Source organism: Paramormyrops kingsleyae, chromosome 20 (assembly GCF_048594095.1).
Source record: "Paramormyrops kingsleyae isolate MSU_618 chromosome 20, PKINGS_0.4, whole genome shotgun sequence".
In the NCBI taxonomy this organism is placed as follows: Eukaryota; Metazoa; Chordata; class Actinopteri; order Osteoglossiformes; family Mormyridae; genus Paramormyrops; species Paramormyrops kingsleyae.
Window position 1 is genome coordinate 10,148,046 of NC_132816.1, and position 16,963 is coordinate 10,165,008.

Here is a 16,963-nt window from a genome sequence, read left to right on the forward strand (position 1 = left end):
ACACTAGCAGGAAGACTATTCCATACTCTAACTACACGCTGTGTAAAGAAGTGCTTCCTCAAATTTGTTTTAAAATGTTCTCCCGCTAATTTCCACTTATGGCCACGAGTTCTAGTATTTAGACTAATATTGAAATAGTCATTTGGCTGAACAGCATCCAGACCCGTTAGAATCTTATAGACCTGAATCATATCCCCCCTTAGTCTCCTTTGTTCAAGGCTAAACAGATTCAGTTCCGCTAACCTCTCCTCATAAGACATTCCTCTAAGACCAGGAATCATTCTCGTAGCTCTTCGTTGCACCTTTTCTAAGGCAGCAGTGTCCTTCTTGAGGTATGGTGACCAAACCTGCACACAGTATTCTAGGTGTGGTCTTACCAAGGAATTACGTCATACATATTACTGTAATTTCGTTCTGACTGGAAAATCGATTATGGTCTATTTTAGCCTTGTACCCTGTGTTGTCCGGGACAGACACAACCCTGACCATAATAAGCTGTTGCAAGATGTATTCATTTAAATTTTGAAAGACTTATGTAGGCTACTACTGATCACCCAACACATTTTCTCTTGCCCAAGAGCTGGTTTGTATGACTATTGTAAGTCATATGTTTACACATGCTAATTGCTAGTGTGGAAGTGAAAGTTAAAGAAGATTGGCCAATATGCTGGTGTGTCTGGCATGTCACCAGGGGGTGCTGTTTGCCTATATGTAAATCAAAGATACTGCAAGAATGTTCTAGCTAGAGAAACACCATGCACTAAACTGTTGTCCATGTCATTGCACACCCCCCCCCCACCATTATCAGTCCTGTGAGTTTCCTCAAATATTTGTCATGGGATGACAGTTTTGAAAAACTGCTGAAAAAAAGAGCTTCTTATTAAAACAGTCTTCTTGACTCGACACAGTTTGGTTATAGGGCCGAACGAGAGGTAGAGGGTGCTACTGCCACTCTGGGAAATCCAAGAGCAAATGTGCATAAAGCCTCAGAGACTGTATTGTAATTAACCCTAGGACTGCAGGCCGCATCACCCGAAGTTCCGATGTTAATTCTAAGAAACACTTCTAAAAAATACTTTGAGAGACTATGATCAATACGCTACGTGTCCTACCAGACTTAAGACACTGGGCCTGTGTTGTATTAAAGATGCATATAAAACTCTCCCCCTTCCACCACTTGGAGGAGCAGACCACAACTACATTCAACTCCTCCCATCCTATTGTACTGCGCTGCAGAGGGAAAACCCCCTCGACAAATGGATTAAGGTCTGCGCTCTTGAATCCACCCAGAGCCTGTAATGTTGTTATGAGTGTCGACTGGGAGATGTTTAAGGAATCCAGCTTGGACACTGATGTTCTTACAGATGTTATCAGCTGCCATGTTTCCTTCTGCGTGGACAATGTGATTCCTGAAAAGTCTGTCAAGGTGTACCAGAATAGTAAACCATGTGTGACAAAAATTACTCAAGGGGTTGCTATACAGAAAAAAAGCATGAATTTAAAGAGGGCAACTATTTGGAATTGGAAAAAACTGAAAAAGCAACTGAAATCTGATATAGCAAACACAAATTTAGGCTCTGCATGGGAAGGTATGAAGACTATTATTGGTACAAAGGACAAAAGGAAGGGATTTAGACAGTTTGCGCAAGAGCTCAATAAGGTTTGAGGTTCGATACACCCAAATTTAAGGATGTCATTCTAGGAAGCCTATCTATGTGATATTTCCCCAGTGCCTTTTGATCTGCATCAACAGAGTGCACCAAAAATTTGGAAACAATCTATTGTTTTGACAGTGGCTAAACACAATCACCATAAGGACCTAAATGATTTCAGATCACTCATCCTGACCTCACTGGTGATGAAGTGTTTTGGAAAAACTGCTGAATAAAGAGCTTATTAAAACAGAGTCTTCTTCACTCATTACATTTTGGTTATAGGGCCAAGCGAGGGGTAGAGGATGTTACTGCCACTCTGCTAAACCTGTTACTCAAGCACCTAGAAAGCAATAATACCCATGCGAGGATTTCATTTGTTGGTTTTTCATCTGCTTTTAATACTATTCAACCGCACATCTTAGCAGACAAACTTTTAAAACCTAGTGGGGGTTGGATTCTGGATTTTTTGATGACAGGACCCAGAGGATGAGGGCGAATGGAGTATTGTTAGAGGAGATATCCTCTTTTACAGGGTATCCTCTGTATATCCTCCGCTATACATTGTTCACACTGAACAACTGACGTTGTTCATATTACCTCTGGGCACAGCCTGGCATGACACCTGGTCCTCACCTGCAGGTTTAGGGGCATTCTCCACGACAAAACTAACATTTCGCCCACATGAGCTACAAAATTTGTGCAAAGTTGGCCGCTGAAAGCCACAGAACGGACAATACATTTTGATCTGAAAAAACAAAAAATAAAAATAAAAAATAACAATGTTACCGATTTTAGCATGCTTTATTTGTATTCCGTTGTTCATTATTATTAAGGGGTCTGAATAAATTGTAAAATATATTTTTTTCCATCAATCTATAATGAATTTTGACCTGATTTTAACCATTAATGAAGCACTGCAGAATTTTGTCATTTATTTGCATATATTTATTTAGATATTTATTGGCAATTAAATTAATAACGTTCCACAGTTAAGTGTGTGATTCGTCAGATTAGTCTAATAATATCCAAAAGACCAATGAATCGTATGATCAGGTTGTTTAAAAAAAATACACCTTTTAGTTCACGCACAACACCTCTGCTCTGACCAAAAGCCACTGAACAAATAATCAGCTCCCAGATGGGTTCGTCACTTTTTGAGGTCCCCCTGAAACATTTCCGTTGTGGTGCCTGCTATTTGCAGCGCTTTTTTTGTGCTTGCAGCACGTTTTTTGTGTTTGCTGCGCGTTCGTGTGTTTGCAGCGCGTTTCCGTATTTGCAGCGCCTGTGTTGTCAAACTGATGGAGACGTTTTCTTAATTTGTTGTGTTTTTTTATGTTTGCATGTGTTTTCTTGAAGTTGCAGCGCGTTGAGCTCTCTCGGCCACCGTACGAACTCGCCCGTGTATCACAGCTCTGGGGTTCCGGATGTCCAAGATGGCGCACGCAGCCTCCAATCCAGCGCCGCTAACTTGAATGCCTTTTTCTTCGATATCCCTCAGCCCCTTCACTTCCACTCAACGCCAGGATACGACTCGACCACACGAAAAATACAATTCGACACACCCGCTGACGTCGGCCACAATTAAATAACGATGCTGTTGCATTACTGTCTTCCGCTGCAGACAAAATGGTATCCAACATAGGCACACCGGACTGCTCGCTACGCTTTCCGTTTGAGACGGTGCAGTCGATACTAGCTCCAAATTCTAATCGCAGACTTCTATCCCGCAACAGCAAAACCGGGTCACTCGAGTTCTAAGTGTATCACTCGACTGTGTTCCCTCTAGGAAAACTTCACATTAATCCGTTACCACTTCATCCGTCCGCCATTATCCAACCGTCTTCTCTAGGCGCCGCCTCACTCCCAGAGTGAGACCCGCCCACCAAGGCTACTCATTGGCTATACATGACAGCATAATCCACCGAGTCCAAACACTAAAATCTAATAAAAGATTTTAATAAAGGACTACAGGTTTTTATACCTGTTACACTTCAAAAGGTAGTAATGTACTCAATGAGCACAAAGACACCATTCTTAAGGCTAAGTATGAATTTTATTAGGTTTATTTACAAACAGCTTCTATATATCCTTCCTCCTGCGGCCATAACCCATAAGATTATAGATGGAACGCTGCAGTCTTTGTTCCTGGGACTGCTGAGTCTGTGCTTGGTCTCGAGACGTTTCTCCTTGCTGGAGTCGATTTAAATAAGCCAGTCGAGGTCTCCTTGTGTTCACTGCCTCCTCTCTAGGGAGCAGTCTTTGGCACTCGCCTCTGGGCTGTTGATTTTGCCTGGGCCTTCTGTCATTCTGGGGCTGCCGGTGGAAATGGTCCCACTCTGTGTCAAGCTGGAGACCTCTGTGATGGAGCTGAGCCTCATGTCTATTAGCAGGCCCTTGTTCAAAATGCTCCTCCACCTTTGATTTCTCCTTCCAGTATGACTCTCCATTCCTTCCACGCTGGGGTCTCAGATCAGAGCGCCATGCAGTGCTTGTATGGAAAAACCCCTGATGGAGTTTGTCCCTCCTAGGCACTTGGTGGAAAACCTTCGCTTCCCATTCACCCTCTCCTCTGAATTTTTTCTGTTCTGTTGTTTCTTTTCCGTTTTCCACATTTCCACTGTGAGTCTTTTCTGCCTCTTTCACTCTACCTCTCTCTCTATCACTCCTGAGAGGTACTTCCTGCGGCACTTTGCTCTCCTTTTCAGACTCCATGGGCTTTACTTTTGTAGGAAGTGCCTCTTTTACGGACACTGCAGCATTTTCCAGGTTTCTTTTTTCACCTTGTTTTCTGCCATTATCCTCCTCCATCAAGCACTTATTTGTTGGGATTTTTCCCTTAACAACTCCACTCATTATTTTAACTGTAATTTTAATCTTGATTTTCACCACAACTTTGATTTTATCCATCTTATTTTCCATATTTCTTGGACTAAGAAGAAACAGAACTACTCTCTTCAAAAGATGCAAAAAGAGTGAGGAGAATACAGTGCTTTCTCTGATGACCACACCCACTGAAAATTCCGGAACATTGCAGGTTGCCGCGGAAGCAAGTCGAATGTAAACAATAACATTATATATCAAACTCCATGCACCAATCATATCACTGCGCAGAAGATAAGAGCATGAGCACCTCGGCGATAGCTTCTGTGCAGTGATTGGTGTGTGGAGTTTGGGAGAAAAAAAATAGTCCCTACATTAAACTTCTTACTACAAAGTCTATGGATTATCTTGAGTAACCGAGTCATGACTTCTGGTAAGAGATGCTGCTGTTGGATTTTTCAAATGTAATTTTCTGGCACTTTAATCACCACCCTTCATTTCCTGTTTTTGATCGAACGTCATCCAACCTAACGGTGGCATAATGAATGGCTGATATTAGGTACAATGATAGGTAAAATTTGACAGTTGTATTGTCTTGCACTGTCACGGCAGCAACACTAAAGTAACCACCCAGGCAGCACAAGTGCATAGGCATGCCGTTTCCGGGACGCTTTGAAATTCGTTGCAAAGCATCTTTATGAGATTATTTGCTCACTAGCACAACGTCGCAGACATCAAATATTGATTCAACCATATTGATTACCTGGGTCTCTGTGTGATGTATTTCAACAACATGTTGATGAGATCATAATGTGATCTATAGCCTACTGTTATTTTTTTCCCATACATAGCATAACCCCACAACAGGGTTATATTATGTATATTTATAAAGTATAAGGTTGATTTCTTCTGGTCCCTGTTTAATACGCATCCGCAGCCAAATGTAGTATGAACACAAGCTGCTCTGTGCACAACCATCCGCAGCTCAAAAGTGCACATAGAATTACTAGTGAAGTATGAACTAGGCTTAATTACCTACAATGGTTGAAAAACCAGATAAGTAATGCTATCCTCATAATTGACAGCGTGACACTCACAACCATTTTGCTTTCAATGAGTCATGTCCAGTATCTGTTCCCTCATAATATTATTATTTTGTTTTTATATAACATTATTTGCATCACCGTATGAAGTGTACTGAATATGACTCCGACTCGGCCCATTACTCGAAGAATAGCGGAGATGTGGGCAGCCTGTATCCAGCTATTCATCAATGTCTTTTTATTGGATGGGGTTAATACTAACGATTAAAAAGAGCTTATCATCACTGATGTGTTTCTTAAGAACATAAGAACTATCCAAACGAGAGGAGGCCATTCGGCCCATCGAGCTCGCTTGGGGAGAACTTAACTAATAGCTCAGAGTTGTTAAAATCTTATCTAGCTCTGATTTAAAGGAACCCAAGAATTCAGCTTGCACTATGTTATCAGGAAGACTATTCCATACTCTGACTACACGCTGTGTAAAGAAGTGCTTCCTTAAATCCAGTTTGCAATGTTCTCCCGCTAATTTCCACCTATGGCCACGAGTTCTTGTATTAGACTAATATTGAAATAGTCATTTGGCTGAACAGCATCCAGACCCGTTAGAATCTTATAGACCTGGATCATGTCCCCCCTCAGTCTCCTTTGCTTGAGGCTGAACAGATTTAGCTCAACTAACCTTTCCTCGTATGACACTCCTCTAAGACCAGGAATCATTCTTGTGGCCCTACGCTGCACCTTTTCTAAGGCCGCAATGTCCTTTTTAAGATATGGTGACCAAACCTGCACACAATATTCTAGGTGAGGTCTCACCTAGTTCAGAACCTTTAAACAGGTAGTATTAATGATGGGTGGAGAGAGACATCCTTGAAATGTAGCAGCCAAGTCCTGTCATCTCAAATGACAAAATAATGTAAATATTATTTCCTGACGTACAATTGAGTGGATCCTTTCCGCAATGTATTATTTCTTTTAGTAAATGCTTTGAATTTCTGTAAAATTTTTATGCTGGTATGAAAGGCAGACAGCAGGGGGACACCCTGTATGGGATGCTAGTGTGTCACAGGGCACACACCATCAGCAACTCGGACAACAATTTACCGTAGTGTGTACCGTAGTCCTCGGACTCCAACAGGAAACAGAATCAAACCTGAGGGACTCAGAGCAGCGGTGGGATTCGAACCAGAAACAACAGCGATGTCCTCAAAAAATAACTGATGCCCTGTATATATTAATATTATTCAAAAAATGAACAAAAGTGGCTTTAATTAATCATAATTTACAAATGAATGCAGAAAAGGGTCAATTCTCCCACGCATTACATCATAAAAGTGCGCGGCTACGTGCCTTTTCTGCTCAAACGTATTCGCCCATCAACTTATGTCTGGGATTTACGCCTATCTACACTAGATACACATTTTGGTGGAGAAACACCAGAATATGAGCCTCTTGAATATAACTGACCTTTATGTACATTCTGCCACTTACTTAAGCACTTTAAATTGTATTTTTCACTACATGCTCTGGAGGGCTGTATTGAGTCACACACCTCTGTATGGCTAAACAGAATATTGCAGTGTCTAGAAATCCAAACATGTACCATGCATGGGAATAATTCAGGTCTTTTGCACACTTGAATCAAATGCTGCCCTGGGCAATCCTTTCAGGTCAGGTGGGGACAGAAACTCTGAGACCCAGAAATTGGAGAACTGGGGATTTATTAGAAAGATCAGGCAAACAAAAGTAGAATCGCCGGGCTTGTCTCAGGGTCACGGTCATGGGGCCAAACATTTCAGAATTAGTTCAATCCCGTAGTGATGTGTAGGTCATGAACGAAACGGCTTTTGGAGCCGCCTCTTTGAAGTGATCAATCGGAGCCATTTTTTTCTCATTTTTTAAAATCTCTTTATTGGTCAACTAATAAACTAATTAAACTAATTACACATGATGTGTGGTGGTGTCTGTGTGTCCACACAGCAGGAGGGGGAGGAGCGGGGCTACAAACACAGCCCAGACACTGACAGAGAAACAGGGGGTAGGGTGATGCGAGAGAGACACTACAGAGACAACACGTTTCACTATAAATAATTAAAAGTTTATACATACGATCAGAGATTTGATCTTTTTGTCAAATTCAGATGGGTATTTGTTTTTGTACTTTAAAATTTATTTTTTGTAGCACTCTGTTCCATGTTGAGTATAATGACCCATATAAATAATAAACATTTAATATAATGTATATTTTTTACATTAGTAATTTATTGTACACATAATTTTACATTATTTTTAGAGTGGTAAGGAGCATGCACTGATTACAGTGTGTAAGGAGCATGCACTGATACAGTGTGTAAGGAGCATGCACTGATACAGTGTGTAAGGAGCATGCACTGATACAGTGTGTAAGGAGCATGCACTGATTACAGTGTGTTGCCACACCCATCACATGACAAACCACCTCAGGGATGAGAACTTAAGAGCAGCCAAGCACCAGGTGATACCTCAGCACCACGCTAGTCCAAATGGACCAGTGTGAATTTTTTTCCCCCCCAGTGGCTGGAGTGCCAATCCTGCCACCAACCCCCAAGTTTTTCCCCTTAAGTTGGAGGACCTCTTTATAGGGCTAGATGTAGATTAATGTCATACCCAGGACAAAGCAATTGCAGGCTAAGGGCCTTGCTCAAGGGCCCAATGGCCCAATGGAGCATTCACGGGATTTGAAGCAGCAACCTTCCAGTTGCGGGCACAGATCCCTAGCCTCAGAGCCACCACTCCACACTGTAAAAACTGTTACTTAGATTCAACTCAAAAAAATTAAGGCAACATTTTCCAACTACTTTTTGTAAGTTTAGTGAACTTCTTGTTATTTTGATTTGGTAAAAACCAGTATTATTAATTTTACTGTATGCTAAAAAATTAAGTAGAGTCTACAGTATAAAGCAAAACATTTGAGTTTAACCATTGTGACAAAGAGCAGCATATTGACCAAATCATACTTAGTTAAAATAAGTAACATTTAAAATAAACTTTTTGATTTTAATTAATTAATTTACTCTATTAATTTAGACAATTTCTTCAATCCACTTGAAATAATTAGTTAGCATTGCCATAACTTTAAATTAATAAGGAAAGAGAGGTATTCGTTTCCAACGTTTATTACTGTATAACAGCTGCCATATACAAATTTTTATGATACGTTGCAGAGAGAAGCGTCAAAAATATAATGTCCTCATCTTTTCAATCATGTAAGGGCAACAACTGTGACTACAAATCTATCAGTTAGCGTAACCTTTAACTCAGTGTTCCCCAACCGTTTTATCACCGCGGTCAAAAAAATTTTCGCGGACCGGGGGGACGGTTGCTCTCGTAATGGCGCCTGAGACGTATCCGAGAGAATAATCCGGTCATCTTTCAAAATACAAGGTTTTTCAAAATGAAATACCGGTACCGGCCCGCGGCCCGGTGATTGGGGAATAATACTTTAACTGACACATGTACGAGGATGAGAGACCATGCTACTAGTGTTTTGCTAGCTATTTCGGAAAAAGGCAGAACATTTAAGACGAGTGATTTGAGACAAAATAATTCACATTCACCGAGGCTAACGTTATTAGACTCCTTAAACAAACAAAATGGCGATGCAGCACGTGAGCGGGTCGTGACGTTTTACTTTGGATATAAACACTTAGAGTTTTGTAAAAGCAACCTATTGTGAAGGTCAGTAAAAAACAATTTTTTGATAGGTAATAATAAGTTACAAAAACAATCACACTTTTTACTTATGTAAAACTTAAATGAATTCAAAAAGGGAATCAATTTATTGGAAGAAATATACTTTTTAAAATAAATTCCTATAGACAACACCCCTGAAGAGCTTTTTACAGTGCACCCATTTATTATTTTTAGGTAATAAATTAATTTAAGCAACAAAGGAGCCACTTGAGAGCTGAAAGAGCCACCTCTTTTTAGTGTGCTGTACCATAAGAGGAGGCTCTCTTAAAAGAGCTGGAGTTCCCAACACTACAATTCCAAATATTTTTAAGTTTACTGTGAACTATGCTAGTAAGTTTATTTTGTGAAATGGAGTGTATTTCATGCTGGTTTAAAATTTCAAGTTGGTATATCTAAGCAAGGTAGATGACTGACAACCCAAAATAATTTATTTTCATGGGAATCAGCAAAGACCGTGTCTTCCGGGTTGTGCGATATTATGCTAAGACTGCTGAGGCACGTCCAGAGAGAAAAGGTGGTGCGCAGAACATTCAGGAAAATGACATGAGAAGACAACTCATTCTAATGTTAGTTAGCTACTCCCCAACACTGGTTACAGTAACCATTTAAACATAATATTGCAAAATTAAACTAAACCTTCTCCAATCAAATATTGTTTGTTATTTTGTTTAAGACATACATTGTGAAGTATCAGAAAATAATCTGCAACAATATAGCTAAAGTATGAAGAACCAAAATGTGCTTTGATGATATTCAATGCAGTGATGAATTCTAAGTTAGAAAGTGAAGCTCCATTTATGTCCTTTAAGTAGTTACTTCAATTTATCTGTAGAAAATTGGAGAATGTTTTTTTCAAATGTTGCAATTTACTAAGAAGTGTGAAATTGCAAAGTGGTCACACAGGACAATCTAAAATGAAGCAGTTTTTCTTTGAAAAGCATATTGTGCAATAGTAGTTCTAGATAAGGACATTTAGTTTCCTGATGTCAACATAGAAGCTTGGCTAATTAAAAATGCATTCACTACATTAAAATATAATGTCTGTGATGAGCTGGTATCCCATCCAGGGTCTCCCGCCTGCTGCCCTGTGCTTCCTGTGATGGGCTGGTATCCCATCCAGGGTCTCCCGCCTGCTGCCCTGTGCTTCCTGTGATGGGCTGGTATCCCATCCAGGGTCTCCCGCCTGCTGCCCTGTGCTTCCTGTGATGGGCTGGTATCCCATCCAGGGTCTCCCGCCTGCTGCCCTGTGCTTCCTGTGATGGGCTGGTATCCCATCCAGGGTCTCCCGCCTGCTGCCCTGTGCTTCCTGTGATGGGCTGGTATCCCATCCAGGGTCTCCCGCCTGCTGCCCTGTGCTTCCTGTGATGGGCTCTTATCCCATCCAGGGTCTCCCGCCTGCTGCCCTGTGCTTCCTGTGATGGGCTGGTATCCCATCCAGGGTCTCCCGCCTGCTGCCCTGTGCTTCCTGTGATGGGCTCTTATCCCATCCAGGGTCTCCCGCCTGCTGCCCTGTGCTTCCTGTGATGGGCTGGTATCCCATCCAGGGTCTCCCGCCTGCTGCCCTGTGCTTCCTGTGATGGGCTGGTATCCCATCCAGGGTCTCCCGCCTGCTGCCCTGTGCTTCCTGTGATGGGCTGGTATCCCATCCACGGTCTCCCGCCTGCTGCCCTGTGCTTCCTGTGATGGGCTGGTATCCCATCCAGGGTCTCCCGCCTGCTGCCCTGTGCTTCCTGTGATGGGCTGGTATCCCATCCAGGGTCTCCCGCCTGCTGCCCTGTGCTTCCTGTGATGGGCTGGTATCCCATCCACGGTCTCCCGCCTGCTGCCCTGTGCTTCCTGTGATGGGCTGGTATCCCATCCAGGGTCTCCCGCCTGCTGCCCTGTGCTTCCTGTGATGGGCTGGTATCCCATCCACGGTCTCCCGCCTGCTGCCCTGTGCTTCCTGTGATGGGCTGGTATCCCATCCACGGTCTCCCACCTGCTGCCCTGTGCTTCCTGTGATTCCAGCCTGTACCGAAGTTATTGTGGAAAATGGGTGGATGAAAGATTTAACAAATTCTTAACATCTTCAGTAATGGGAGCTAAATTTAGGACCTGAGATTCAGTGAAGGAACTTTGCTGGTATTTATTAGACAGGCCTGAGAAGAAGTGAGCAGGACTTGTAGCCACGCCCCCTTGATCTTTTACATGAAACAGAGTGCAGGACAACAGCACAGGATCAGCACTGGGGAAGCCTGCTGGAAAAGTGACAGTCTAAGACATGGTGGCACTGTGGTACCACACAACACGGCTGTGTGTCTGTTTAGAAGATTTATGATGCAGGACCATCTGACACTGTGTTCTCACACGGTATCTCCATCACACAGTAACACCAACACTATGATAACTTTAATATTACATCTGCAGTGTAATAACTGATCTTTTATTTCTCTCAGGTGAAAAGCAAAAATCCATGTTTGCCACTGAGGGAAATGACATCATTCTACCATATAGCTTTGAGGCATCTGATGACTGCTTCAGAGTATCCTGGGCTTATACTCCAAATCCGGGACCTGTGGCTACCTTTCTAGTCAATAAGGGGAGGATCACAGATGCAGTCCAAGCTAGAAAAATGAAACGGTTGCCAGACTGCTCTCTACAGATTAACAAGCTGAGAAGATGCTGGATTGTATACCTGTGTATTCCAATATGCAAATCGTCAAGATTTATTATTGAATATTCTTGAGAGTAAGTGTTCCTACAATAGGATCAATATTTTCCCCTTGCTTTAAAAATAACAGAGCAGCGTGTTCCATAATTTCTTTTTTTTCACTTTCTCAAATTACATGTCATATGAGATAAAATAGTCATAAATTATATAAAATAATGGCACATTACTGATTAGGGTAACGTATGAAAAGAAGGATTACAAGGAGAGGTTTAACCTTAAATAGATTATTTTAACAAGGTAATGGAAGCCTTTAGAATCTTTATTGACACTGGAATAATCAGATTTACAGTCTTGTCCCACAACTGATCTCTGTACAAACGCTGTAGCTGAACAGGCTGTTGTAAAGGAATAAGTGACATCAACACGTTAAACAAAGTGACTCATTATGTTGTTTAAGCCATAAATAGTTTCTGCTGGACTACATGTTCAATGGAAGTTTATAGCTGTGAGTCTATTTACCATCCATGTTCAATGACCATTAAAATGAGACATAAATATGCTCATAACGTCTGTTTCTATGTTTGAACCAATACCTTCCTGTTAGACGTAGATCATTTGAGTATCCCTGACCAGATGATGTAATATTGTCCTTTTCACAGTCTCATCATCACCTCACCAGGAACCGTTTACTGTCGGTACAGCTGTGACTTTGTCCTGCTCCCTGCATGGATATGATATCTGCACAGTCATTACAGACAGAGAAATCAAATTTACGTGGTTTCACGAGAATGGCAGTGAGCTAAAGGGAGATACCAGGTACCATATTCATCAGAAGAGGTGTCGGTCTGCTCTGACTGTGACTCTGGATCAGTCAGACCACAACAGGAATTAGACGTGTCAGCTGACTGTGGATGGGAGACTGAAGAGCTCAGCCAGCTACATAACCACTGTCTCTGGTAGGGTCTCTGCTTCTCTTCTTCTCTTCACACCCATGCTGGATGCACCCATATTCACCGACTTTGTTACGTTATGTATTGATGCTGCTATATTGCGATCATGCGTGACGCAGTTATTAGCGTTGTTGATTCACACTTCTGATTCTCAGCCCAGCTCCATGCCAGTGGAGTTTGCCTGCTTCCTCCGTGTCATCGTGGGGTTTCCTGTGGGTACTCTGGTTTTCCCCCACAGTCCAAACACAGGCTATGCTGAATTGGAGTTGCCAAATTATATGGGTTGGTGCCCTGTCCTGGGTTGTTCCCAGCCTTGTGCCCACAGTTTCCAAACCCCTGTGACTCTGCACAGGACAAGTAACTATAGAAGATGGATGATATATATAATATGCATATGCTACTGATCTAAAAATATTTAGGGTGCATACTTTTCAATGCAGTAACTAATGGTTCTTATAGGACCCCAAGCTAATGGAACAGCTCATGGCATTTGATGAGAATTACACTCTCAGGATTCAAGTGTCATTATTCTTTATTGCCTCACAACCTGGTTGGTAGAATATGGATAAAGAGATTGTAAATTTCAGTTTGGCATAACAGTGACTAGTCATGTGTCATAATTGGTTGTGTCTCTGTGGGGCTGACAGGAACCGACAGCTTCAGCACTGTCTCTGTGGGGCTGACAGGAACCGACAGCTTCAGCACTGTCTCTGTGGGGCTGACAGGAACCGACAGCTTCAGCACTGTCTCTGTGGGGCTGACAGGAACCGACAGCTTCAGCACTGTCTCTGTGGGGCTGACAGGAACCGACAGCTTCAGCACTGTCTCTGTGGGGCTGACAGGAACCGACAGCTTCAGCACTGTCTCTGTGGGGCTGACAGGAACCGACAGCTTCAGCACTGTCTCTGTGGGGCTGACAGGAACCGACAGCTTCAGCACTGTCTCTGTGGGGCTGACAGGAACCGACAGCTTCAGCACTGTCTCTGTGGGGCTGACAGGAACCGACAGCTTCAGCACTGTCTCTGTGGGGCTGACAGGAACCGACAGCTTCAGCACTGTCTCTGTGGGGCTGACAGGAACCGACAGCTTCAGCACTGTCTCTGTGGGGCTGACAGGAACCGACAGCTTCAGCACTGTCTCTGTGGGGCTGACAGGAACCGACAGCTTCAGCACTGTCTCTGTGGGGCTGACAGGAACCGACAGCTTCAGCACTGTCTCTGTGGGGCTGACAGGAACCGACAGCTTCAGCACTGTCTCTGTGGGGCTGACAGGAACCGACAGCTTCAGCACTGTCTCTGTGGGGCTGACAGGAACCGACAGCTTCAGCACTGTCTCTGTGGTGCCGATGGCCACGCCAACTTCTCCAGGTGGCACTGGTATGATATTTTAATGGGTTTGCTCTCAACCTCTTAGACAAATGCCATCTGCCTTCATATACTAAACACCCCTGATACTTTATACAAGATAAAAAAAAATCTAAGCACTGGATGCACCGGTATTGACACATTATATTCCATTATATACCACTACTGTCTGGTATATCAAATACATAAAATGATATAATCATTGTACCTACAGTAATAAATTAGCTCCAGTCCCCCATCAGTAAGACCAGACATCTAAAAATCTAGCTGCGATTTAAAAACCAACTTATCATAAATATTTTTATAAGGTCAAAATGTCTATGTATTAACATAGTTAGGTGGTCATGGATCACCTCTGTCTGCCATCCCATCGTCAGCTCGGAGTCTAACCTGACTCTCCCTCTGTCCCCATGTGACTGGAGGAAGCGTCACAGCCATAGAGCTGCCAATCCGACTGGCTGTTTTTTTCTTTATTCTGGCTCTGCCTCTGATCATTGGAGCTGTAATTTACACCAGGAAGAGGATCCGGCCAATCAGAGGTCTGTGTGATGGACATCCCTCTGTAGACTGTACACTAAAATGTGTCTAATACAGTTTATCAGTCACATACATTAGCAGAGCAGTTACATCAGTACTAAGCCAGTAACCTACATGGTTATGGCAGAGGTCACTTGTCAGATGGTACCTATGATGGGATGCCCTGGTTTACCTAGTCCCCTGTTTACCTGGTTACCTGTTTCCTCTCCTGCAGACCAAGTGTCCTCAGGGACTGAACTTCATGAGTATGTTAATACAAATAACAAGCCCTGATTCATCAGCACTCCATCAGTGTGAGACCATCGAGCACCTGCCGAGCGAAGCTTGTGATTGGTGGACACAGAGATGGTGGACAGCCTTCCACAGCCTCACCTCTTCAGGTCCATCACTCACAACTGCGGCTCGAAAGCCCAATAATATGGATTTTTTACTATCTATTAAACTTAGCAATTGTATATATATGGCTACACTTCTTAATCTAAAATTCTAAGTGGCTACATTTTTAATCCTTTTCCTGATTGTTCCTTTTTAATTCCCTGGATTGTGCTGCCGGCCCCAGCATTAGCATATCTTGAGTCTGGTCCCTCCCAAGGTTTCTTCCTTCTGGGGAGTTTTTCCTTGCCACTGTCGCCTATGGCTTACTCACTGGGGGCTTTGGGTGGGGATGCTGTGAAGCGCTTTGAGACGATGTAATGTTGTGATAACGCGCTATACAAAAATAAATTTGTTTGTTTGTTGTTGTAACCTTCCCATGACATGAGATATCATTTAAAATTCATTCATCTCAATGTTGTTTAAAGGTTTAGCTAGAAGATTATGAGTTATAGGTAAAAGGGTGTTTTATTCTAATTGCAATCGCATGTTTTTGGTTCTGCCACAACATAGTCTTTGAAAGATTTCTGGTTAATTAACAGAACTAACTTTCACACTTTCATTTAAGAAAGGACTTTATGCATAAAGGATTTCATACATTGGTATCCCTTAGTGATAAACCATGGCAACAATAACAATTTAACTGCCAATAGGAAGCATGCTTGTAGTACTATCAAATTCCCGCCAGATGGAAGCATTTCACAAATGATGACAGTGTGGCTGCCAGGACTAGAGCTGCAGTAACTAATAAATTACAGTCGTGGTCAAAAGTTTTGAGCAAGTATTCTTCAGTGCTTCAGTGTTTGTAGATCTTTTTGTCTGATGTTTCTATGGTACACTGAAGTATAATTACAAGCATTTCATAGTGTCAAAGGCTTTTATTGACAATTACATTAAGTTTATAGAGTCAATATTTGCAGTGTTGGCTCTTCTTTTTCAAGACCTCTGCAATTGGCCCTGGCATGCTGTCAATCAACTTCTTCGCCAAATCCTGACTGATGGCGGCCCATTCTTACATGATCAATGCTTGGAGTTTGTCAGAATTTGTGGGTTTTTGTTTGTCCACCTGCCTCTTGATAACCAACCACAAGTTCTCAATGGGATTAAGGTCTGGGGAGTTTCCTGGCCATGGACCCAAAATGTCAATGTTTTGTTCCCTGAGCCACTTAGTTATCACCAAACTGTCACAAACTGTTTTTGGATGGTTGGGTGAAAGTTGCTCTCGGAGGATGTTTTGGTACCATCCTTTATTCATGGCTGTGTTCTTAGGCAAAAAATTTGAGTGAGCCCACTCCCTTGGCTGAGAAGCAGCCCCACACATGAATGGTGTGAAGATCCTATACTGTTGGCAGGACACAGGACTGATGGTAGCGCTCACCTTTTCTCCTCTGGACAATCTTTTTTTCGGATGCCCCAAACAATTGATATGGGGATTCATCAGAAAAAATAATTTTAACCCAGTCCTCAGCAGTCCAATCTCTGTACCTTTTGCAGAATATCAGAATGTCCCGGATGTTTTTCTTGGAGAGAAGTTGCTTCTTTGCTGCCCTTCTTCACACCAGGCCATCCTCCAAAACTCTTCACCTCACTGTGTGTGCAGATGCACTCTCATCTGCCTACTGCCATTCCTGAGCAAACTCTGCATTGATGGTGCCCCAATCCCGCAACTGAATCAACTTTAGGAGACGGACCTGGCACTTGCTGGACTTTCTTGGGCGCCCGGAAGCCTTCTTCACAACAATTGAACCTCCCTTCTTGAAATTCTTCTTGATCTGATAAATAATTGATTTAGGTGCAATCTTACTTGTCTATGAAGCTCTCTTTGTGCAAAGCAATGTTGACT

At 42.6% G+C, this 16,963-nt stretch overlaps 1 long non-coding RNA gene across 1 annotated transcript in view; it reads right to left on the minus strand.

Moving 5' to 3' along the window:
* The window catches only part of LOC140581258 (uncharacterized), a 34,017-nt gene that overhangs the window by 6,058 nt on the left and 10,996 nt on the right, over positions 1-16,963 (minus strand). The gene's annotated exons all lie outside the window — the stretch shown is intronic.